At 41.0% G+C, this 26,298-nt stretch overlaps 1 protein-coding gene across 1 annotated transcript in view; it reads right to left on the bottom strand.

Moving 5' to 3' along the window:
* The window catches only part of AVEN (apoptosis and caspase activation inhibitor), a 193,212-nt gene that overhangs the window by 50,928 nt on the left and 115,986 nt on the right, over nucleotides 1-26,298 (bottom strand). The window lies entirely within an intron of this gene.

Below are 26,298 nucleotides of genomic sequence, written 5' to 3'. Positions count from 1 at the left end.
CAAGTAAAATAATTTCTGCCTGAATCTTATGTCCTTATCTTTAGCTGTCTCTATCGTTGGATGATATTTGCCCCCAACAACCTCCCAGAATTGCTAAAGCACTGCCACCTATTTGACCAGATCTGAATCCCCTTCCTTATAAACTATCTTCTTCCTACAATCAAAGCAGAAAATGCCAGCTATTCCATTTTTACTTCTCTAAAACATAGGCACGTAAACAAGGCCACATTGATCACAAATATTCATCCCAATACTTGAATCAAAAGCTAGTGACAAGGATAAGGGACCATTATTCAGAACCCATTATTAGTGTTGGGTGGTCACAACTATAACCAGGCTCCAGAAGGACAGAGCAGTGCCTGGTGTGGGCAACACTGGTGTCGGTGGTGCAAGTCACAGAGTCCCTCGGCGCGGTGGCAGCAGCTCCATCAGTTCTGCAGGGTAATTTGAGGCCCTGCTCCCGGCCCTCTAGCCCCGGGCCTGGTTATCAGCCCCTTCCAGAGAGTCTGGGAGCTGCCAGTACCTTTCTAATAAACTCCTTTTCTGCTTTAAATTAGCCTAAGTCAGTTACTATTCCTTACAACTAAGACCCTGATTGATACAGTATCTTGATCTACTTAATTTTGGGTATTTGGGGCATTATATAATCTAACTATAAACTTCCTATGAGTGAGTAAGTGAGTGAGTGAAGTCGCTCAGTCGTGTCCAACTCTGCGACGCCATGGACTGTAGCCTACCAGGCTCCTCTCTCCATAGGATTTTTCCAGGCAATAGTACTGGAGTGGATTGCCATTTCCTTCTCCAGGGGATCTTCCCGACCCAGGGATCGAACCCAGGTCTCCCGCATTGTAGACACATGCTTTACCGTCTTCCTATAGATAACTATAAACTATAACAACATAGTTATACTTTGTAAATATAAACTATCCTATGTAAGGAGAATAGATTCAGGGGAAAAAAAATATATATATATAATATTAACTCTTTGCAGTGAATAGATGCTCATTTGTTCTAAAAGAATGACTGTCAAGGAAAAACTCAGCTGTTTTCCTTTCTATATAGGGAAAAATCCCATTCTCTTTTGCATCTTTCTTTACCTTTAGAAAAAACACTTCACTGCTAGTCATCAAATATGTGGAGGTTTTTCCCCACAACAAGTAATTCTCTGCATCACCAGCTGGGTGTCCTACCACTCAACATAATTCTGACACTGTGTACCCAGAGACAGCATCAGATCCCACAGGTAAGGGCTCAGCCCACCAGATTGTCCCCTCAGACACACACACACACACACACACACACAGCTCACCAGACTGTCCCCTCAGACAGACAGACAGACAGACAGACAGACACAGACACAGACACACACACACACACACACACACACACACACAAGTCCAGCTGCAAGCCCAGGTTGTCACCTGTGCTTCCAAGCAACCCACTATAGACTGGAAATTCTGATGACCTCCCCCCGCCCTGCTCCACTGGATTCAATTAATTTGGTAGTACAGTTCCCAGAACTCAGGGAAACATAACTTTCATTTACCAGCTTATTATAAAAGGATATGATACAGGCTACAGATCAAAGCAGATGGAAGAGATGGTATGGAGAAAGGGCTTGGAGTTTCCAGGCTCTCTCTGGGAGCACCATCCTCCCAGCACCTCCAAGTGTTCACCAGCCTGGAAGCTCCCTGAATCTCATTTTGGTGGAGCTTAGGGAGGCTTTATTACATAGGCACAGTTGATTAAATCACTGGGCATTAGCAACAGACTCGACCGTCCCTCCCTCTAACCTCCCCAAAGGTCAGGAGGGTGGACTCAAAGTTCCAACCCTCTAATCACAGGGTTGGTACTCCTAGCAACCAGCGACTATCCTTAGGTGGGGTCTGAAAGCCATCTCACTGATATAAACAAAAGAAAAACTTTGGCTCTCAGTTGCTTAGGAGATTCCAGGAGTTTTAGGAGCTCTGTGCCAGGAACAGGGAGGAAAATCAAATATGTATTTTTTAATTACAAATCACATGGTACATAAAAACAATATGAACTTTAAGGTCAGAAAGAACTACTCTTCATTGCTTATTTGCTGTGAAATCTTGACGTTATTTACATATCTGGGTCTTTGTTTTTCTCACTGGAAAAAAGTGAGGATGATCACACTCATCCTGTAGGATGAGAGGTAATATAGGCAACACACCTACTCTAGGATCTGACATGTATCCGTGCTAACTAAACTTTTGCAGTTCTACCGTCACGATCTGTCCCATCCTGCCAATGTCAAATCCAAACTCATCTCCAGGAGTTCTTTCTTCCCAGCTAGAGGAAAGTAAAACTCACCCGTGGACCCAATCTACCCAAAGCACCGAGCCCGGTGAAACAACACCCTCTGTATCTTTAGTACGCTAGTAAGCACACTGTCTTCCCACATTTCTTTCTAATTTCTAGATTGTCTGAGTATCTCCTATACGTGAATTACTGTCCTTATATCCACAAAGGCATGTTTATATTAAGCTGTTAACTTTGACTTTTGTAATGTAGCTGTCCTAACAAAAAGAAAATGATTAAGGCCGAGTTCAAAGCCACTCAGTTATCTAAGAGTAGGTGCTTGCTTCCTTTGACTTGACTGGACCTGGAGTCAAGCGCACGGGTGTCTGTCCTCCTGCTTTGTCAGATGGGTGGGGTGGGCCAAGTGCAGGGAAGACAAACACTAAGGAGGAGATGAAACATTCAGCCCCAGAAAGGAGAAGCCCTCCACGCCGACGCATTCCAAAGAGTATCAGAGACACCCGAGGTTTTCACAATCCTCTGATTCAACTGCTGCACTTTACAGACATAAAATATGAGGTCCACTTTGGTCAACTGACTTTCCAAACTCAAGCAACTGTTAATGACAGAGCTAAGGACCAAGTTCTTCTGGATAGTTCACAGCTTTCCCCACCAAACCATGCATGATAAGAAAAATGATGAGGGACTTGGAGTGTCTTCCCCATCAGCATCAGGACCACAGAGCCTTGTATTACAGCATTCCAGGAATCAGCAGAATGTACCGCTGCTCGCCCAACACCAATTCTCTGCTGACACCTACGAGGCACCAAGTGGGCTGGTCTCTCCTTAAAATTAAGCCTTCAGATGATGGAACTGGAGGCCATCTGCCTCTCTCCCCATTCAGACACTGCAAGTTTCAAGGGCAGACACCTAAGGTCATGATCATGACAGGCTCTGGGGATAAGGGGTACCTCATAGGAAAGCTTGAGGTACCAAAGTTATCTTGCTTCCAAACTGGATTATGCTTTTTAAATGATACATTGGTTCTTAAGGGACAAGGCCAAACCTCTGCACCTTTTTCTGCTAACCCAGTCCATCCGGAATGAAGGAAATGTAGCCGTGCTTTAGGCCAACATGCTGTGAGCGTCCTCATCATTTATGCAGTGGCCCACCCTGAAAGCACAGCTTTTATCTTGCCCTGTGGTTTCCATTCCCCTCACCCCACCATACTGACAAGGGTCAGTCAGTTCAGGTCAGTCGCTCAGTCGGGTCCAACTCTTTGCGACCCCATAAATTGCAGCACACCAGGCCTCCCTGTCCATCACCAACTCCCGGAGTTCACTCAGACTCACGTCCATCAAGTAGGTGATGCCATCCAGCCATCTCATCCTCTGCCATCCCCTTCTCCTCCTGCCCCCAATCCCTCCCAGCATCAGAGTCTTTTCCAATGAGTCAACTCTTCGCATGACGTGGCCAAAGTACTGGAGTTTCAGCTTTAGCATCATTCCTTCCAAAAGAAATCCCAGGGCTGATCTCCTTCAGAGTGGACTGGTAGGATCTCCTCACAGTCCAAGGGACTCACAAGAGTCTTCTCCAACACCACAGTTCAAAAGCATCAATTCTTTGGTGCTCAGCTCTCTTCACAGTCCAATTCTCACATCCATACATGACCACTGGAAAAACCATAGCCTTGACTAGACGGACCTTTGTTGGCAAAGAAATGTCTCTGCTTTTCAATACGCTATCTAGGTTGGTCATAACTTTCCTTCCAAGGAGTAAGCGTCTTTCAATTTCATGGCTGCAGTCACCATCTGCGGTGATTTTGGAGCTCAAAAAAATAAAGTCTGACACTGTTTCCACTGTTTCCCACCTATTTCCCATGAAGTGATAGGACCAGATGCCATGATCTTCGTTTTCTGAATGTTGAGCTTTCAGCCAACTTTTTCACTCTCCTCTTTCACTTTCATCAAGAGGCTTTTGAGTTCCTCTTCACTTTCTGCCATAAGGGTGGTGTCATCTGCATATCTGAGGTGATTGATATTTCTCCGGGCAATCTTGATTCCAGCTTGTGCTTCTTCCAGTCCAGCGTTTCTCATGATATACTCTGCATAGAAGTTAAATAAGCAGGGTGACAATATACAGCCTTGAGGTACTCCTTTTCCTATTTGGAACCAGTCTGTTGTTCCATGTCCAGTTCTAACTGTTGCTTCCTGACCTGCATACAGGTTTCTCAAGAGGCAGGTCAGGTGGTCTGGTATTCCTGTCTCTTGAAGAATTTTCCACAGTTATTGTGATCCACACAGTCAAAGGCTTTGGCATAGTCAATAAAGCAGAAATAGATGTTTTTCTGGAACTCTCTTGCTTTTTCCATGATCCAGCAGATGTTGGCAATTTGATCTCTGGTTCCTCTGCCTTTTCTAAAACCAGCTTGAACATCTGGAAGTTCACGGTTCACGTATTGCTGAAGCCTGGCTTGGAGAATTTTGAGCATTATTTTACTAGCATGTGAGATGAGTGCAACTGTGCAGTAGTTTGAGCATTCTTTGGCATTGCCTTTCTTAGGAATTGGAATGAAAACTGACCTTTTCCAGTTCTGTGGCCACTGCTGAGTTTTCCAAATTTGTTGGCATAATGGGTGCAGCACTTTCAAAGCATCATCTTTCAGGATTTGAAATAGCTCAACTGGAATTCCACCACCTCCACTAGCTTTGTTCGTAGTGATGCTTTCTAAGGCCCACTTGACTTCACATTCCAGGATGTCTGGCTCTAGGTAAGTGATCATACCATCGTGACTTTCTGGGTCATGAAGATCTTTGTACAGTTCTTATTCTTGCCACCTCTTCTTAACATCTTCTGCTTCTGTTAGGTCCATACCAGTTCTATCCTTTATCGAGCCCATCTTTGCATGAAATGTTCCCTTGGTATCTCTCATTTTCTTGAAGAGATCTCTAGTCTTTCCCATTCTGTTCTTTTCCTCTATTTCTTTGCACTGATCGCTCAGGAAGGCTTTTTTATCTCTTCTTGCTATTCTTTGGAATTCTGCATTCAGATGCTTATATCTTTCCTTTTCTCCTTTGCTTTTCACTTCTTTTCTTTTCACAGCTATTTGTAAGGCCTCCTGAGACAGCCAGTTTGCTTTTTTGCATTCCTTTTCCATGGGGATGGTCTTGATCCCTGTCTCCTATACAATGTCACGAACCTCATTCCATAGTTCATCAGGCACTCTATCTATCAGATCTAGGCCCTTAAATCTATTTCTCACTTCCACTATATAATCATAAGGGATTTGATTTAGGTCATACCTGACTGGTCTAGTGGTTTTCCCTACTTTCGTCAATTTAAGTCTGAATTTGGCAATAAGGAGTTCATGATCTGAGCCACAGTCAGCTCCTGGTCTTGTTTTTGTTGACTGTATAGAGCTTCTCCATCTTTGGCTGCAAAGAATATAATCAATCTGATTTTGGTGTTGACCATCTAGTGATGTCCATGTGTAGAGTCTTCTCTTGTGTTGTTGGAAGAGGGTGTTTGCTATGACCAGTGCATTTTCTTGGCAAAACTCTATTAGTCTTTGCCCTGCTTCATTCCACATTCCAAGGCCAAATTTGCCTGTTACTCCACGTGTTTCTTGACTTCCTACTTTTGCATTCCAGTCCCCTATAATGAAAAGGACATCTTTTTTGGGTGCTAGTGCTAAAAGGTCTTGTAGGTCTTCATAGGGCCGTTCAACTTCAGCTTCTTCAGTGTTACTGGTTGGGGCATAGACTTGGATTACCGCGATATTGAATGGTTTGCCTTGGAAATGAACAGAGATCATTCTGTCGTTTTTGAGATTGCATCCAAGTACTGCATTTCAGACTTTGTTGACCATGATGGCTACTCCATTTCTTCTGAGGGATTCCTGCCCACAGTAGTAGAGATAATGGTCATCTGAGTTAAATTCACCCATTCCAGTCCATTTTAGTTCGCTGATTCCTAGAATGTCGACGTTCACTCTTGCCATCTCCTGTTTGACCACTTCCAAATTGCCTTGATTCATGGACCTGACATTCCAGGTTCCTATGCAATATTGCTCTTCACAGCATCTGACCTTGCTTCTGTCACCAGTCACATCCACAGCTGGGTATTGTTTTTGCTTTGGCTCCATCCCTTCATTCTTTCTGGAGTTATTTCTCCACTGATCTCCAGTAGCTTATTGGGCACCTACTGACCTGGGGAGTTCCTCTTTCAGTATCCTATCATTTTGCCTTTTCATACTGTTCATGGGGTTCTCAAGGCAAGAATACTGAAGTGGTTTGCCATTCCCTTCTCCAGCGGACCACATTCTGTCAGACCTCTCCACCATGACCCGCCCGTCTTGGGTTGCCCCGTGGGCATGGCTTGGTTTCATTGAGTTAGACAAGGCTGTGGTCCTACTGTGATTAGACTAACTAGTTTTCTATGAGTATGGTTTCAGTGTGTCTGCCCTCTGATGCCGTCTTGCAATACCTACTGTCTTACTTGGGTTTCTCTTACCTTGGACGAGGGGTATCTCCTCACCACCGCCCCTCCTGACCTTGAACATGGGAAATAGCTCCTCTAGACTGCTCCTTGGATGCAGGATGGCTCCTTCCAGCCACCGCCCCTGGCCTCGGACATGGGGTAGCTCTTCTTGGCCACTGCCCCTCGGGCATGGGGTCCTCCCAGCTTCTGCCCCTGACCTCAGACGTGAGGTAGCTCCTCTCGGCCGTTCCTGCACCGTCACAGTCTGGCACTCTCAGCTACTGCCCCTGATCTCGGACGCTGGGTAACTCCTCTTGGCTGCCACCCCTCAGGCATGGTCCTCCCGGCTTCTGCCCCTGACCTCAGATGTGGGGTAGCTCCTCTCGGCTGCGCTAAGTGTGCCGGTCGCACCCAAGGGTATACAAGTCTAAATTCAGCTGTTTGTAAGCATCGGAGAGCAGAGGTTGTTCCTCTCAGGTCCTGATAATCCTTGAAAGTAATGAGGCACTTGCTGCACTCCCCTAAACCTCTCAATTCCCAACATTACAAGATTTTTAAAAAGGTGAAAGCGTTAGAAGAAAACATGGGTAAAACTTATTTTTATAACTCAGGGGTGAAGATGGCCTTTATAAACATGATACAAAATGCCTATGACGCCACCGCATGTAAAGCATCTGTATAGTCAAAAGACAGATGACAACAGAAGAGAAACAGCCGCAACACAGCAGATGAAAAGACTGCTCACCTTCTACAATGTAAGCCTTATCAATCAACTTTTAAAAATGTTTAAAATAGTAAAATAGACACAACACAAAACATACCATTCTGATCATCTTTAAGCGCACAGTTCAGTGGTATTAAGTACATTCACACTGTTATACAACCATCACATCATCCGTCTCCAGAACTTTTTTCTCCTCCCACACCGAAACTCTGTACCTGTTAAACAATGAGCCCCACTCCCACCTTCCCCAGCCCCTGGCAACCCGCATTCTACTTTCTGTCTCTATGAATTTGACTACTCAAAGGACCTCATGCAAGCACAATTATGTGTGTCCCTTTCAGTGACTTATGTCATTCAGCATGTTTTCGGGGTTCATTCATGTTGTAGTATGTGTCAGAATTTCCTTTCTTTTAAAGGCTGAGTAACATTTCATTCTATGTATAGACCACATGGGTTTTGGTTTTTTAAAGAATTTTATTTGGCTATGATGGGTCTTCATTGAGGCAAGCCATATCTTTGTTGCCATGTGTGGGCTCTTAACCATGGCATGTGAGATCTAGTTTCCTGAACAGGGATTGAACCTGAGCCCCCTAAAGTTCGGAGAGTGGACTCTTAGTCACTGAACCACCAGGGAAGTCCCTACACCACGTTTTATCCATTCATTCAAGGGTCATTTACTCAGTTTCCATATACCAGCTACTGTATACAAGTCAATGTTTTTAAAAGACAAAGAATCCAGTTAATGGACAAAACTCAGGAGGTTAAGAGCCCAGCTCCTGCAGAGGACTGTTGCTGGGGAAGAGATACCAGCTGAGACAGGAGCAGTCCTGTAGGTCTAGAGTGACAATGCTGGAGATCTGAAACGTGATTCGTGTCCCTCGCACAATGCCTGCTGAGTTCTGAAGATGCTGCAGGACTAACGCGCTTCGCATATTTTTACTATCCTCTCCAACAGCCTGCCACCACTCTGAGCTGCCTCCTGGGCTGTCCCTCAAATGACCTCCCCAAGCAGTACTTATTTTTTTGGCGCTTGAGGCAGTTAGTTATCTGGTCACAAACCTGCCTAAGTTCTGAGTGGCCAGGTCCTACACCTGTTTTTCCCTTAAGCCTTATTATTTTAGTGTGTGATTTTGCAAAATTCCAGATTCCTCAAGAAGGCATACAGTAGAAACAGCTTCACTTCCCTACCCAGGAACAAAGAAGACATTTCGTACCTTCTACTTTAGAGAGAGGCAGAAAGCTAGGCAACAGGCAAGCAATTTAGAGAAAAATACTAAAGTAGAATACTTAGGGGACATGGGAGGCGAAGTAAGAGCTCTCACATAAATAAACTATTTGCCCATTTGTTACTATAAAATGATTTTACACTGAATTAATACACTAACAGTAACATGAATGAATAATGATATGTTACTAGTTCAGGGTTTGAACCAGAAAGCAGGAATCTTTTCTTCCCATTAACAATAACACTTGCTGGAAGATACAAAATTGTCATCTACAAAGGTGAGAGCTTCTTAATTGCAGGCACTGTCAGCACACTGTTCCTCGGAATTAGCAATTTAGCTTTAGAAGTGAAAGAATTTTGGCTAGATACTAAAAAGTGTCAGTTATATTCTTACCCCTGTCAAGCTACCAGTTAAAAATCATCTATGTATTTTTTTTAGTGTTTAAAAATCAATACACTTTTAGAATGACTAAATTACTATAATCTAAAAGGTATCTAAAATTATAAACACAACTTTACATTTAGGACTCCTCTTTTTAAGCATTAGAAGCCTATGCTTAGTAAGCAAGGTGTACACGCATGCTCAGTTACTTCAGTCGTGTCCAGCTCTTTATGACCCTATGGACTACAGCCCACCAGGCTCCTCTGTCCATGAGATTATCCCCGCAAGAATACTGGAGTGGGTGGCCATTTCCTACCCCAGGGGATCTCCCCGACCCAGGAATCGAACCTGCATCTTCTGCGGCTCTTGCACTGGCAGGTAGACTCTTTACCACTTGGGAAGCCCGAGTAAGCAAGGTACTGCCTATTAAAATGAGTCACTTCCAGGGGTCCCCTTGGCCTCTGTGGGAGGCACACCTTCCTTCTTTTTCTCTGAGATCTGTTAATGGGGAGCTCCTGGTAGTAAGAACAGAGAAAGTGGGCAGTTGTGAGTTGGCTGGGAACTTTGTCGGAAGACTACTGAGTTGTCTATTTAGAAATCAGTCCCAGGGAAGATCAGAAGAGAAACAAAAAAATAATACAAAGCAAACCCATTTGCCACATATCCAGTATCTGCAAAGTTTGGGCCTGGTGCTCTAAGAATCAGGAGAAAAGCGGATGGACGTTAGTTATGGGGCCTGAAGATCATGCTCCCAGCACTGGTGCCTATTTACCTGTCCCGTGGCTAAAGTGACACCAGCAGAGGCTTCCTTTCTCACAGACACTAGAGGAATTTCTGCTCCAGGATTTTAGAAGGTGACTGACTGCACCTCATCTCGTAAATGCCCAACTCACCAAAAGGAGCCTTACTCATTCTGCCAGAAGGAGATCTGTATCAGGGACACCGTGGTGAGGCTGGAATAAAAGGAACATTCTACAGAGTGCACTGAGGCATTTACTCCTACAGGGACGGACCTGAAAAGAAATCAGAGTTGTCCAAAGTCCAGCCAAGAGGAGGCAGCTCTGACGAAGATGGAGGGGACACACGAGTTCCACCACCACTGCCAACTACTCATCGTTTCAACTCTCTATTTGCCTACTTCTGGGCAGATATCAAGATCATGAACATCCACTATTAAAGTGCCTTGAGCTCTTTGGAAGGAAAGTAACCTTATAGGAATGAATCATGACTCAGCACTGAATTAGGGGAGAGAAGCCAAAGCAGTAAAAACAATTTCAAAAACTAAACTGCACTGCTGACTCCAATTCATTAAAACCCTCTCACAACACTTGCAGACATTAAATCAATGTTCCTTATTCCTCTGGGGACCAGCTCTAGCACTCCCACTTTTCTTTAGCATTCTCAGCACCAAAACCCTGTCTGTGCCCACACTATGGTAGGGCTCAAGCAAAACACACGGGTAAAGCTTGCTCCACAGACTGGATTATCACCATGAAGGCAGGAGATAAAAACCAGCACTGGAAACTTTGTGAGGAACAACAGAGGACCACAGGCACGACATGCTCAGCAAAATCAACAGTGTCATTAGCTGTCTCTCTCATCTGTGACACTCTGTGTTGCCTTTATTTGGATGAGATACATTTAGACCAAATATTTTACATAGCCTTTCACAGGGCACTGCACATCTTTCATTCAAAATGACTCCGAAATAATGCAATGCCTGGAAAAAGAGGCATTTTATCCAGTATGCCAAGACCAAACGGGAATAATTCTGTTAAAAGCATATGTGACATTTGAAATCTAAGGCACTCCTGGGGCCAGGGTCTTAAAATAAGAAGCTCTGCATCATAAACTGAGACAGTTAAAGAGTTAAACACAGTGGTTAATATCACAAAGCTTGCAAAGTTAGAGCATATATTATTTAAACATTGAGAAGCCATTGTGTATTTGTCTAATAGGCAATATGAGAAGATTAAACTCTTTTTCTAAATTGCACAGAAAAGTGGGGTGGCAATTAAGAATCATCTTAGCAAACTTCCCAATCCTTAGAGGCTGACAACTAGCTGGTGACTTACATAGTTTCCTTCATTATTCTCAGTTATATATTGAGAGAGAGAGAGATGAAACCCAAGTCGGTTTACTCTTTTCAGAGTGGATCTTCCAATAACTAGAGCTGAAGGAAGTAAAGGGAAGAAACTCTAGGCTTCAAGAAGGATCTGTGACACTTGTATGTTCCCTGCGTGGTGTAAGTTACCTGTGGGTCTTTGGAAGCTGAAACTGTACAAGGGAAAGGAAATGAGAGAGACGTGTGCCTGAAATGCAGCTCCACAACTCATCAGCTCTGTGACCTCAGTAAGGCTAACTAAACCTTCTCATCTGTAAAATAAGAGTTAAGCCTATCTACTTCATAGAATAAGTCCAGCAGAAGCGAAAGAACACAGAACCTTTCAGAAGAGCACAGTCGTTAGTGCTCCCTACATGCTCTCCCTGTTCACCACTTACCAAGGTAACAGACCACAGCTGGAAGGCATCCTGCGCAATTTAGTAGTTTTTACTTACTATTTTAAAATGATCAGTTATGGGACAGCAGTTATTAAAATTTGGTTTATGAAAAAAAAATTTTAAATATAAGAAATGGAAAACATTTCGTAGCAAAGGTTATTTAAATATAGGCATCTGAATGAGATTCTTCACAAAGTTATTACTTATAATTATATATATTATTTTTAATATATAAAATATGTTATTTATTATTCATAATTAAATGTTAGGGACAATTCTTGGTAAAAGGGCAAAACTACAATATGACACACTACCAAGTATGGATTTCCCCCAACACGTAACCTAATTCCTCTCAAAGAGGGCACCTTAGTTGCTGTTCTGCCCATGTGGAATGCTTAGCTGTTCTAATCTTAGCTCTTTCATGTTCTCTTTGAAGGAAGAAGCTTGTCTTTCACTGCTAATTGACCAGATCAATCATCACACTCAGCCTGATGACACACGACACTCACGTGTACGATGCTGATGGACTGATGTCCTGATGGCACAGGGAAAAACCTGAGTCCTAGAGGTCAGTGACTAGAATCCATATTTGGCAAGATCCTTCTAAAATTCATTAGCAAAAATAAAATACTCATTTATAGTCTGAACATATTATTTAGATATTGTTGCATAAAAGACATAAAAGGGAAAAAATAATATAAAGGGGCTTTAACTTAAACATAGCAGCCATGTCCACTTTAAAACAAAGGTGAAAGTGAAGTCGCTCAGTCGTGTCTGGCTCTTTGCAATCCCATGGACTGTAGCCTACCAGGCTTCTCTGTCCATGGGATTTTCCAGGCAAGAGTACTGGAGTGGGTTGCCATTTCCTTCTCCAGGGCATCTTCCTGACCCAGGGATCAAACCCAGGTCTCCCACACTGCAGGCAGACGCTTTAACCTCTGAGCCTTTTAAACAAAGGATGAAACCAAATGTTCAACTTTTGAACTGACTGGTAAACATACATATAGATGCCAAATAATACTGATTACCAAACAGTAAGCATTACAATTGTTCAATTAAGGAAGAAGGTTAATAGAGAAAACCAAAACATCATTAATTTGGGACTGTACAGCACATTATAGAACATAAGGGGCTTTGAGCAGATTTACATTCCTAATTATGTTTTGCTTAATCTAATATTAAAATTGCCTTGCGGTATTTCCTCAGCCTCGTGGTGGTACGACTAGCAATACTTTAAGTGGCAAGTGCAGGGAGCCTGGGAGGAGATCTAACACAGTAAGTCTCTCATATACAAATCACCTGAAGTCATTAAGGTTTACGTGTTTATACTCAGCCCACTGAGTCATAATAAAATGACCAATAATATAATTAGTCTTGGCATCTTGAGTGCTTTTCCCATAACATCAGAAACAAGGCAAGAAGGCCCTCTCCCATCACTTTGAGAACACAAAAGGAGACTTGAGTGCATGAAAAGCTGCCCCCTGCTCTTGCTAAGGACATCTCAGCATCATCAAAGGGTACCAGAATGGAAAATGAGACCTACAGACAATGTAAGTAGGTGAGGAGACATAAAACACCATTCTTCTACTCTCAATTTTAAAAAGACAAATGATGCTTAAAGCACAAGTAACAACATTTTAAGGAGGAGTTCATTACTGTATGGGGAAGTAAACAATAGCACAAACAGTGAGGAGGAAGTGAATGGGATTAAATTTACATTTGAGGACTCTGAAGAGTAAAATGTCAGTTCTTCTTAAGTTAATGTATCAACTTCAGGAAACCCCCCAAGATGGCAATGAGCTCTTTTACAGTATTTTTTTTTACAGTAGTTTTATAGTTGTTCTTTTTTTAAAAAAAAAGTTCGAATGTGAAAATAAAGATACAAGAACAGCTAGGAGGACATCAAAAAGAGTGAGTCATGAAAAAATATTAAAACACATTAAAAGCCTCTTTGGGGGCTTCCCTGGTGGCAAAAGTGGATAAGAATCCACCTGCCAATGCAGAGAACATGGGTTTGATGCCTAGTCCAGGAGGAGTCCACAAGCCACGGGGCAACTAAGTCAGTTTGCCACAATTACTGAGCCCGCGCCCTAGCCCAAAACCTGCCACTACTGAAGCTCATGTGCCTAGGGCCCATGCTCCACAATAATGAGAAGCCCAAGCACTGGGACAAAAAGTAGACCCTGCTTGCTGCAAGTACAGAAAACCCGGAAAAGCAACAAGGACCCAGCACAACCAAAATTAAATAAAATTTCAAAAGAAAAAGTCTCTTTCATTAAAAGGGTATGTAGTACACAAATACACAGAGATGCCCCTGGAATAGAAAGTCCACAATAAACCCATCTCTGCCATAGGAGCGAGATGTATCTCAAGCCACTGAGGCAAAGATAGTTGTTTGAAAAAACAGGACTGGTACAAATGGATATTTATTGGAAAAAAGGTAAAATAAGACCCATTCCTCAAACCATACAGGAGAATAAACTCCAAATCCACCAGAAACCTAAACGTAAAATATGAAACTCAACAACTACTAGAAGAGACTATAGGTGGATTCCTCTTTAACAGGAGTATAGAGAAAGGCTTTTTAGAAAGGATTTAAAATCCAGACGCAAGGAAAAAAAGACTGATAATTTGTCTACATAAAAACTTTTACATAAGCAAAATTGAAAGACAAAGTGGGGAAAAAATATTTGTAACATACTACAGAGATAACAGGTTAATACTGAGCCCAGCACAGCACAGCTGTGACAAACCTAGACAGTGTATTAGAAAGCACAGACATTATTTTGCCAACAAAGGTCCATATAGTCAAAGCTACAGTTCTTCCAGTAGTCAAGAATGGATGTGAGAGTTGGACATAAAAGAAGGCTGAGCACTGAAGAACTGATGCTCTTGAATTGTGGTATTGGAGAAGACTTGAGAGTTCTTTGGACTGCAAGGAAATCAACCCTGAATATTCATTGGTAGGACTGATGCTGAAGCTCCAATACTTTGGCCACCTGATCTGAAGAGCCAACTCATTGGAGAAGAGCCGACTTATTGGAAAAGACCTTGATGCTGGGAAAGATAAAGGGCAGGAGGAGAAGGGGATGACAGAGGATGAGATGGCTGGGTGGCATCACTGACTCAATGGACATGAGTCTGAGTAAGCTCCAGGAGATGGTGATGGACAGGGAAGCCTGGCATGCAAATCCACCTACAGTCCATAGGATTGCAAAGAGTCGGATAAGACTGATCGACTGAACAACATCCTCCTCTAATACAAAAGGGTTAATATCTTTTAATTTTTCAAATGTTATTGAAATATAGTTGACTTACAACAAAGAGGCTTTTAAAACAGAGGAATAACACGAATACAAATCCTACAGAAAAACAGGAAAAGACAATTCACAAGAAGATATAAAATGTCCCTCAAAATATGAAAAGATATTCAACTTGACCCATGATGAGAGAAGTGCCAATTTGAACAATTGTAAGATTCTATTTTCCAGCCACCATATTTGCAAAGTTTAAAAAGCTTGATAATATACTTCATTGGTAAAATTATGGGAGTCATTGCGGGTGAGAATGCAAAATAGAGGAGAACCGCGTTATAATATAGCTGCATATGCAGTTTCCCTTTGGTCCTGTAATCCCACTTCAAGGAAGGTACCCTGAAGATGATCCTCAACTGTGTGAGGGTGTATGTCACATGGTTATTCACTGCAGGGCCATTTATAACTGAAACAGATTTAAAACCACCTAAATGTTCAAGAACAGGAGAACAGCTGAGCGCATTATTTTCAATACACACAGCAGAGTACTAAGTAGCTAGTTAAAAAAGCTAGGATCTCTATGAACTGACATGAAGTAATTTCCCGGAAATACTGTTGAATGCAAAATAAGCAAAGTGCAAAAAGAGTACATATAACTTGCTACTTAAAAAAATCTTTATTGAGATATAACTCACACCACCATACAACTCACTCATTTAAAATGCATAATTCAACGGCTTTTAGTAGCCACAGCCACTATTACGATTTTAGAACACTTTCATCATCCCAGGAAGAAATTCTGTACCCATTAGTAGTCACTTCTCGTTCACCCAGACTCTACTCTAGCCCTAGGCAACCACGTCTTTACTCCTTTCAGTCTCTGAGATGTGCCTATTCTGAACACAGTGTGTGAGAAGCAAGGGGAAATGGAGAAGGCATAATATTCCCATCCTTATGAAATGAAACATGAGAAAGACAAGCAAGAAAACAGTGAGGGAAATTATCCACAAGGGGTGGGAGAAGCAGGGTAGAAGAGACACTGAAGGGAGTGAGGCTTCTTTGGATGTATCTCGTACACCAAAGTCTTAACCTTTGGAAGCTTTAGCAATGTTATATATACAACTGAATTAGTATGGGTGGGTAGAAGAGGAAGCATCCAAAACAGAGGAAAAAAAAACTTCTTTGTATTATATTTCAAATAAATATCATAACCACACTGAAGGAGCAGGGAAGGGAGGAATAACTGACTCAAGATATTCATTTTGAAATAAAAAGGAAATTTATAAATACCATATTTGACTGTATACTCTTAATTGTGGGGGGAAACAGCAAGTAAATCCCCATCTCCTTCTGGTGGCTTTGATTTCTGTAGTGGAAAATGGGAGAAGAGGTTTGGAAATTAGACTAGTATACCAGATGAATTATAGGACTAAGCAAATAAATGAATGGGTTAATACTGCTGAGTGCCAGAGTTCTCACTGTGAAAGAAGGAACATACAAATATGAAGGAAAAGGCAAGGAGCTTTGGGGATAGGGTGGAATTCGAAGTTCTAGTATGAATTTACGACCATGAAAGAAAGAAGATATCTGTAGAAATATATACGTGCCTATATGTGCACTGCTGTATGTTTAAATATATACACACATTCACGCGTGCCCTACCTCTGACCACCTAGGCAAGGCACCCCGGGAGCAATGCGCACACCTAGCACCACATCTTGGTCTTTAAAACCATCAGCACTGAAAGGAACTAGAGCCCCTGAGACAAACAGCCACTTCCAGGATGGGGAGAGGGCAGGTTCAAGATGAGTTTGGAATATTCTGAATGATGGAAAGGAAGTACCCCCCAAAACTAGGAGGCATATCATAAGCATACAGCAGCTAGCTAAAAGGGGCTTCCAAATGACCAAATTCAAGATAATTTGAAGTGTGCTAGAAGCATAAAAAAACAGATTTCAAATGTTTAGTACTCTCCCACCGAAATATATATGTGTATAATACCTCAGTTATTTTTACATTGGTTAAATGTTGAAATGATAACATTTTGAATATATCTAATTAAAATATATTATTAACATTAATTGGAATTTTCTATTTTTTATAATTTGGCTACTAAAAACCTTAAAATCACAAATGGCTCCTATTATTGAACGGTATTGTTATCCATTAAGAGATTAAAAAAAGATTAATGTTTTAAAATGAGCTAAACTATAATGTCTAGCTTATAGACATTACATGTCTGGGGCTTCCCAAGTGCCACTAGTGGTAAAGAACCTGCCTGCCAGTGCAGGAGACTTAAGAGATGCAGGTTCGATCCCTGGGGAAGGAAGATCCCCGACAGGTGGACACAGCAACTCGCTCCAGCATTCTTGCTTGGAGAATCCCATGGACAGAGGTGCCTGGTGGGCTACCGTCCATAGGGTCCGAAAGAGTTGGACACAACTGAAGCGAATTCACACACATAATGTCTAGAGCTACATTTGGGTATTAAAAATAAAAGAAAAAAAACTTTTTGAAAACATAGGAAGTCATTACTACAAATCGGTACAATGGTTACAAACAGAGAAGGACTAGGCTATGATGAAGCTGGTGTGCAAGAACTGTGGGGTATGAAGTTTTATTTCTTGACCCAGGTGGTGATCACAAGGGTATCTGCCTTGTGCTTAAGCTATAAATTTATTCTGTGCAGTTTTCTGTACCTGTTTTATTCTAGAATTAAATTATGCAACAAAAAAAAATACGAAGTAAGATATTTCACTTTAAACTTTCTTATGTAAAAGCAGATTCATTTAAGTATCTAAGAAAAGCAACGCAGAAACCACTAGCAGACCTGGAAAAGAGTAACCACCTTTTAAAATTTTCTTGAAGCTTCTTTAAAATGACCATAAATGTTTAAGCTCATTTAGCCCCTCCTCAGTACTTTCAAAATCAAACTGATGTTTTAAATCTAGCAACCTTCTTCTAAATCTTATTTGTTAGACAACACATGCTGAACATTGCTATAACTTGTGTTGAAGAAAAACAGAGCATTTTATAAAATTTAATGAAGCATGTTATGGCTTTCCAGTTTTTTTAATTAAAGCATTTTTAAAATAATTAAATTTCTTATCAATTATATCATTTCAAATGACTGAACAATTCTTCAACAGGGAGAAAATTAATCTTTTTTTAAACAGAGGTTAATGCTGTTGACTTCTCAAATATGACTAGTATATGCCTCTGCTTTTGTCCGTGTTTTTAAGAAAAAGATCCCTATTAGTATCCTGCTGACAAATTTTCTAAGAAAGAAGAAAATAAATTCTAGACGCTACTTCAAACTTCAATAATGTCTGAAAACATTGGGTAATGGTCATACTATACAGCAAAGGCAAATACAGTAAGGTAATTCCAACCTTAGAAAGATTAAACATTTCTCTAAAAGTAGGTGTGTAACTTTCATCTATTTCAGAATCATCGAAAGAGCTTGTTTAAAATGGAAATGCTCAGGTCCTCTCCAAAAGTGACTAAATCAGAATTTACAGGGTAGAACTGACATATATAAAATTATCCCCAAATCTCAGTGGAATATTAATTCCCCTTAGACAGAAAACAAGAAGGGTTCCCAATGGGCCATATGAAGGCTGAGCCCTACTTGGCTAACACCTTAGCAATCTGCGACTCGGAATATGATCACATAAGGAAAAGATGGGCAAGCAAAAGGCATTTTCTATGTGTGGGATGCTCTTTCCAGATACGTGAGATTCAATATACACACATTCTTCAACTGATCATTTTATGGAGCACATTTAACCTCATTCCCTCAAGCATTACAAAGGACCAGTAAGAACAATTTCAAGCTACCTATAAGCAGCTTTCCATCTAACAGCAGGATTGAATTTATAAGGAATGTAGGTTAAGTATCACTTCCGCAGAATACATATAAACTTCCGTGACCTATTCTCAGGTTACAGACTTCTGTCTCTTTGGCATCCTCTCAGTATATGCGCTCTTTAGGAGCCCTTACCAATCTCTTATTTATTCATCATCCACCCCCTTTCCCAGAGCTAAGCGACTACGTGTATTTACTCTCATCAGCACCCCTTATTCCCTTCTACTCTGGTCCAGCAAAACCCTAACCTTGGATTCAAGGCACTTCTGCTTCTCTAGGCAACAGGGCACTAGCGAATAACTACGGCATGAGGGTTTGTCCTACTCATTGTGATAAAATATACGTAAAATTTACCAAACTAATCATTTTTAAGTGTACGGCTCAGCAGTGTTAATTATGTTAATACTGTTGCACAACCAATCTTCAGAACTTTCTCATCTTGTGAAACTGACACGCTATACCCATTAAATAACTCCCCGTATCTCCCCTCATCCAACCCCCACAACCATTTCTACTAACCACCTCTATGGGTTTGAATACTCATCTAAGTGGGATCACACAATATGTGTCTCTTTGTGACTGGTTTACTTCACTTGGTCCTATCATTTTCTTGTCAGTACTCTACAGTATCCCTTTTTATAGCAGTCTCATTCCTAATTTTGACTGCTCTCTTAGTCCTAGTATTCTCTTTCATCTTTCTCCTACTACTTTTACAAGGACAGGCCTTTATTTCTGATTATAAAAGTAATCCATGTTCAAAGAAAAATACTTGCAAAAAAACAAAAAAGGCATTGTTTCCTGAATTCCTAGTACCTAAAAAGAATCACTATTAACATTAATGATATTATAGTATTAATAAGGTCCTTAGAGTCATTATTTTCTGTGTCTTGTTTCTGTACACATATGGATGTAGAAAAAAAAATTTTTAACAAACTGGTGTTATAACATACATACTGGATTTTTCTTTCCTGTTGCCCTGTTGGGTTCTCCTCACGCTCTAGGTCAACTCCTGCAAAGACCATCAACTGGGTGATCTTTCTGCCTTTAGTCTTGTACTTTTAAACCACATGCCATATATTCCACCAGAGAATCTTAATTTGCAAATTTCACTGTTACTCTTCTCTTAAACTCCTGAGTAACTAGTATGTTGAAGACAAATCTAAGATCTTTAGGACTCCCAAGAGGGCACTGTTACCTGCTCCCTGCCTGCCTCATCAGTCTGACCGCTAACCACTCCCTACTGCCTCCTTACCGTTCAGGAATGGGCACACACATCCTCCCACTCTGCAATATACTGAGATGGATCTCTCCACGCCCTGGCTTTTGTTTTTCTTTCTCTCTGGAATGACTGTCCCTCTTTCTCCTTTATCCAGCTCACTCCTATGTATTTTATTTTATTTTTTTTTAGTTTTTTATTTTTAAATTTTACAATCTTTAATTCTTACATGCATTCCCAAACATGAACCCCCCTCCCACCTCCCCTCCCATAACATCTTTCTGGGTCATCCCCATGCACCAGCCCCAAGCATGCTGCATCCTGCATCAGACATAGACTGACGATTCAATTCACATGATAGTATACATGTTAGAATGTCATTCTCCCAAATCATCCCACCCTCTCCCTCTCCCTCTGAGTCCAAAAGTCCGTTATACAGATCTGTGTCTCTTTCCCTGTCTTGCATACAGGGTCGTCATTGCCATCTTCCTAAATTCCATATATATACTGTATTGGTGTTTTTCTGGCTTACTTCACTCTGTATAATCGGCTCCAGTTTTATCCATCTCATCAGAACTGATTCAAATGAATTCTTTTAACGGCTGAGTAATACTCCATTGTGTATATGTACCACAGCTTTCTTATCCATTCATCTGCTGATGGACATCTAGGTTGTTTCCATGTCCTGGCTATTATAAACAGTGCTGCGATGAACATTGGGGTAAAGCAATCATCGTCGACCTTCACTGTCCCCTTCCAGAAGGGTTCCCTTTGCCCACTCCTGCCTGCATTAGCGCCCTCTCCTGCTCACTGTAACAGCCAGGACTTCCCTCTTCTACTAGACATACCACGTGGTGCCCTACTGACTCTGTGTGCATGTCTGTCTCACCACCGGACTGTGAGCCTAAGGGCTAGGGCCACATCATCTTCGGATTTCTAGCACAGTGGCAAGTACATAAAAGACTCAAAAAAATGCTTGATGATTAATTTTCTCAATACACCTCCTCATTTTTTCACTAGCTAAATTTTTATCCACCCTTGACAATTTTCAGTGCTTTTCTACAAAGTCTAGCTTCAACCACTTATTATGACCAAATTCCTTCCACTGAATTTCAACTTTAAAAAAAGTGACACTCTCTACAATTAAGATTCTCATTCCTTTAGGCTGCCAAGAGAGAGAAGCCAAGTCATGAGGTCCAACCTCCCTAGAGATTAACTTCAAATCAAGAAATATTTACAGGACAACTGCTTTGTACCAGGCTATACTTATTGCTGGGGAAACAGTATGTTTATAAACTGCCACTGACACAGGCCGTCAGAGAGCCCTGTGATGGGGGAGCTCAGACCGCATGAGAGTACAGCCATTTATTTTTTAATAACATTTTTACTAATTATAAAAGTAAAAACAAGGTCTTTACAATTTCAATAAAGTATGCTGAAATTATACATAAAACTAAAATTACCTGTTATTCCACCATAGTTAGACAACCCATCATTGTATTTTCATCTGGCCATGCTCTGTGTTTAAAATTTTATATAAATTGTACATATTCTAAATATACCATTTAAAATCAATATTAAATCACAAATGTGTCCAAAGTTACATATATCCTTCTGTAGCCCAAACTTAGTGGCTGTATGATGCTCCCTTTTATAGTTATCACACAATTTAACCATTCTAACGTTCGGAAATTTAGATGGGTTTTTACTTTTCATCATAAATGATGATTCAATTAACTTTATTATGCATAAATCTTTATCTGATGCTTTATTTCTTATGATAGGATCAGAATAGTAAAGTTTTTAAATATCTAGAAACGTATTAATACTTTAACTAAAGGATCTATCAATTACATTGCCAATAACAATATGAGAGTGCCTCTCACACTATACCTTCATCAACAGTGAACATTATCTCATTTATACTTACTGATTTCATATGAAATATTTTACTTTTAACCATTTTAATCTGTATTACATTGATAAGTATATCAAAATAACATCTGATCTCACTCGTTAATAACCCCCTCTTGTCCTTAATAGTCATAGTTTTAAAATCTGCCTCTTAGATTCATCAAAAGAATCTCACTGAGTTCATTGATCTGATAGACTCACGCTCCTTACCATGTTCTGTACTTACACAGTCATTATTGCTGAATACCTAAAAGCTTAGAGAATAATACCTACATTTTATAAGCTTTCAGACAGGCCCCCCTCCTTACCAGTTCTTGTCTTAGTGAATATGGCTTCCATTTCCACGTATCTATTTCCTCCGTTTATCACTTTCTATATCAAGTCTTTCTCCAATTTTTTTTTAAAAAAGGGCATCCTACTTTGTACATATACTTCTTTTCAAGTTGCTAGTTATTACAACAAGAAATAGGCTGATGTCAGCACTCTCCTTGTGGCCACCTCATTAAGCCTTTGGGGATCCCACAGTTTATTGAAGGGAAAACTTGGCCAGTCAGGCAGGATCTCCATTACAGAAAACCTGGCTTAGGAAATCAGTGTGCTCGGAGAATGCTTCTTGTGTTTAGGTAGCATGAATTCCTCAGGCATCAGAATTCATCTCAGTTCAGTTCAGTTCAGTCGCTCAGTCGTGTCCGACTCTTTGCGACCCCATGAATCGCAGCATGCCAGGCCTCCCTGTCCATCACCATCTCACAGATCTCAAATACAGTCAAAATCTCTTGAAGGCATAACCAGCTTCCCTGAGTAACTTAACCTCTTAACCACCAATGAATTCCTGACTTATTCTAGGACATTTAAAAGAAAAACTGTTGGCTCTTACATATCTCAACAACAATGACAGAAACTAACAAAAAGAAGCGGCAGCAGTTCTCCTGCAGGCCAGACGCTGTTCGACACTCTTCACACATCACTCACTTAACTTTCACAGCCACCACACGCAATAAGCACTATTATTGCCCCATTTTACAGATGGGGAAACTCAGGAACATATAACTCACAAAAAGGTTAGACATGAACAATCCTGGTGGCCCAGGGATTTGTATTGTCTACAGTCCTCCACCCTTACCCACCCTGAGTCTCTGCAGTGCTAGCCTCAGGCACAATTGACATGTCTGATTTTTAAAGATAAACACAAAACACAGGGATACAAAGAAAACAAGTATCTCGTCAACCTGCAAAATATGGCCCTGACCATATTACATTATTATTATTAATCAAGTACTCTCAACACTTGAACCAACTCCTAATAAATAACCTCTGCTATACTGTACCCATGTACTTAATGCATATACAACAGTGTCCATCCTTCAGGAGCCTGCAAAATAATTAGGGAGAAAAACCGTCATGTTACAGGTGGCATATGCAAACAATGACTCAGCATTATATTTCAGAAAAGAGCCTCCTGTAAACTGGTTGGCAGAACAGGTAAGAACTCATCCAGAACTGAGAGAGGACTGGAGCTCAGGCTTGAGTGAGAAAAGCAAGTGAGAGGGGGCATCCATGGCAGAAGGAACTTTCCAAAAGTCACAGGCATGATGGAGCCACGTGGGAGGGAGACGTGTTGGCAAGGAGAATTCTTTAGGAAAATGGAAACCAAGAGAGTTGGACAGGTAAGTGAGAACCAGACTGCATTACCTTGAAATGGTGGAAGAAGATACTTCAAACCACACCCCACAGAGTGGCGGCAGAAACGGCGAGAAAGCAACAACCCAGTAAGGCTGAGTCAGAAAGATTCATCTGGATACTTGACTTCCTACTCTGAAACTATATGCGTAAGAATCATGCTCAAAATTTAAGCATATCCACAAATTTCCATAAATGTTAAGAAAAAAGAACAAAAGAGAAACTCAGGGCACATGCTACAATTGACATGCTTTACTGTCCTGCCTCCCTCTCCCACAGCACAAATGTTTGGATGTGAGCAGGGGTGGCAAGGAGGGAGGGGGACACAACTAGGGGGAGAGATCGGGAAGTGGTTAGTAGCAAGCCTACAATTCATTTTCTCCCTTTTGGGGGTTAGGCAGACTGGGGTATGGAAATGCTTTAGGGGAGAAAGAGAGCAATTAACCCGGTCAAGTCTTCTTGTGAACAGCTAGTGTTAGAGCTCTTGACAAAAAAAAAAAAATCAATTTATGTTCATTAGCAGGAGAGTCCTTATCTATGGAATCCTTTTAGCAAGATGTACCTGATTCATCCGGGCTTCCCTGGCAGCTCAGACCGTAAAGAATCTGCCTGCAATGCAGGAGCCCTGGCTTCAATCTCTGGATCAGGAAGATCTCCTGGAGAAGGAAATGGCTACTCACTTCAATATTCTTGCCTGCAAAATCCCATGGACAGAGGAGCCTGGCAGGTGCAGTCCATAGGGTCACAGAGAGTCAGACACAGCTGAGCAACTAACTTTCACTTTTCTTTTTTTTCACCTAATCTGTCTAGCATGGATCACTTATCATTAACAAATCTGGAATCTTTGGATTTATGGAGGATAATCCCTTGGAAAATATGTCACATAAGTTTTGTCACCATCAGAACACAAAATGGAAATGCTTCCCAATGGAAACGCTGTCCTAACACATCACAGGCAATGCTTAGGGATGTGGTAACTGTAAGGCCAACCAGAAGATCCTTTTGCAGCCAGAGAGGACCTGGGGAGTGGACGGGGCAGTCCTGGTCCTCATCATGCTTTGTGGAGCCTCAGGACCATCTGTGTCCTTAAAACATTGTTAGTAAAGACTAATGGGAGGTACGACCTGATTCTTGTGAATCTGATTTGACAATCAAATCTTCAGTGTTATCTTAGAGACCTTCTCTTCTAAACAGATATTTCATGAAATACTGTTTTCTGCTTTACTTTTGAAACATAGATGTTTCTCCCCTTCCCTCTTTTTTTTTGGGGGGGGGGTGGGGGGGGGCGGGGGGTCCTGTGACCATATCCTAAAGACATTCACAATTCCCTGTACAAAGCTCAAAGTTTTGTTAGGAATAAACAAGTGAATGAATGAATATTAAATTTATATCTGCTTTATAGGTACTGTAATTAGTATCATGTGTACATTTAATACATATCAATTTAAAATAAATCTTATGCTTTCTGAGTTAACTTAAGAACACATATTTTACAGATACAAGTTTTATACAATAATTAGCAAGCTTTCACAAGATTAAAGCAAACTACATTAAAAAAGGATACACTGAAAAGACGGGTATATAATCTTGGTAATTACCATGCTTTTGTTCCATTTCAATGAAATATCTTCATTAGGCAGAAAAAAGAATTACTAATGTAAGATTTAGTCAAACATTGTTTTACCAACTAAAGGAATGAGTATTAACAGTTGGGAACTCATTCTCTCTCTGAAATATGTATTCACTTCCAAAACGTTGATGGTAATTATATGTAACCTTACAATAATAGTCAAGCAGATGCATTAATGAGAAGTAATCACAGTTACTTCACTTAGGCATACTAATTGATTTATTCTGTGATTACTAAATTGCAAGAGCCTGTGATATCACAAATGCGGAGCAAAGATCAGAAAAGTTTTTGGCAAAGGAACAAACACTATTCTAGGCTTTGTGGGTTTTTATAGTACATCATTTTAAGGTTTACTGTGACTGCTGGAATTCCAGTTGAGCCATTTCAAATCCTAAAAGATGATGCTGTGAAAGTTCTGCACTCAATATGCCAGTCTCTGCCACAACAACTACCTCACTATTAGAGTGCAAAATCACTCATAAGCAATAAGCAAATAAATGAGTGACTGTGTTCCAATAAAACTTTATTTACAAAAGTCGGCAATGGACCAGATTTGGCCCTCAGATTGTAATTTGTGCACGTATGAGGCAGAGCATCTTCATCTCCACCATCCACGTACTGAACGCAGAGGACAGGGATGTAGCCTGGCCCCTGTCCTCCAAAAAGTAACGAAACTGGCCAATAACAAAAGCAGCATATACTGAGCATAAAAAAGTTGAAACTTTAGGATTTCACAAGCAAATAAGAAAACAGCTGAGTGAATTCTATGTGGAAAAGTTTAAAAGTGGTCATGCAAGTGTGACACAAATTCTGAGAGGAATGGAGGGCAGGTGGAAGAGTTCAGGTGAGGTGGGCAGCTCTACCTAAAGTAGGAGGCAAGGTCACTTTCAGACCCCAGGAGGCCTGTGTGTGACTCCTAGGTCAACAATGAGAGGCTGTTAGATTTAACACAACTCTCAAGAGTACCACTGTCCAGGAGACCTTTCTGAAATGATGGAAGCATTTTATGTCTGCTCTGCCCAGGAACCAGTCGGCAGAGTCTGGTGGATTTCCTGAGAACCTTTCATTACATTAAATCATACCTCATGTTATGCTTTTTATAGTACATCATTTTAAGGTTTACTGTGACTGCTGGAATTCCAGTTGAGCTATTTCAAATCCT

The sequence above is a fragment of the Ovis aries genome, chromosome 7 (genome assembly GCF_016772045.2).
Source record: "Ovis aries strain OAR_USU_Benz2616 breed Rambouillet chromosome 7, ARS-UI_Ramb_v3.0, whole genome shotgun sequence".
NCBI classification, from domain to species: Eukaryota; Metazoa; Chordata; class Mammalia; order Artiodactyla; family Bovidae; genus Ovis; species Ovis aries.
Note: the sequence above shows the minus strand (reverse complement) of the source record. Positions and strands in the feature narration are given on the sequence as shown.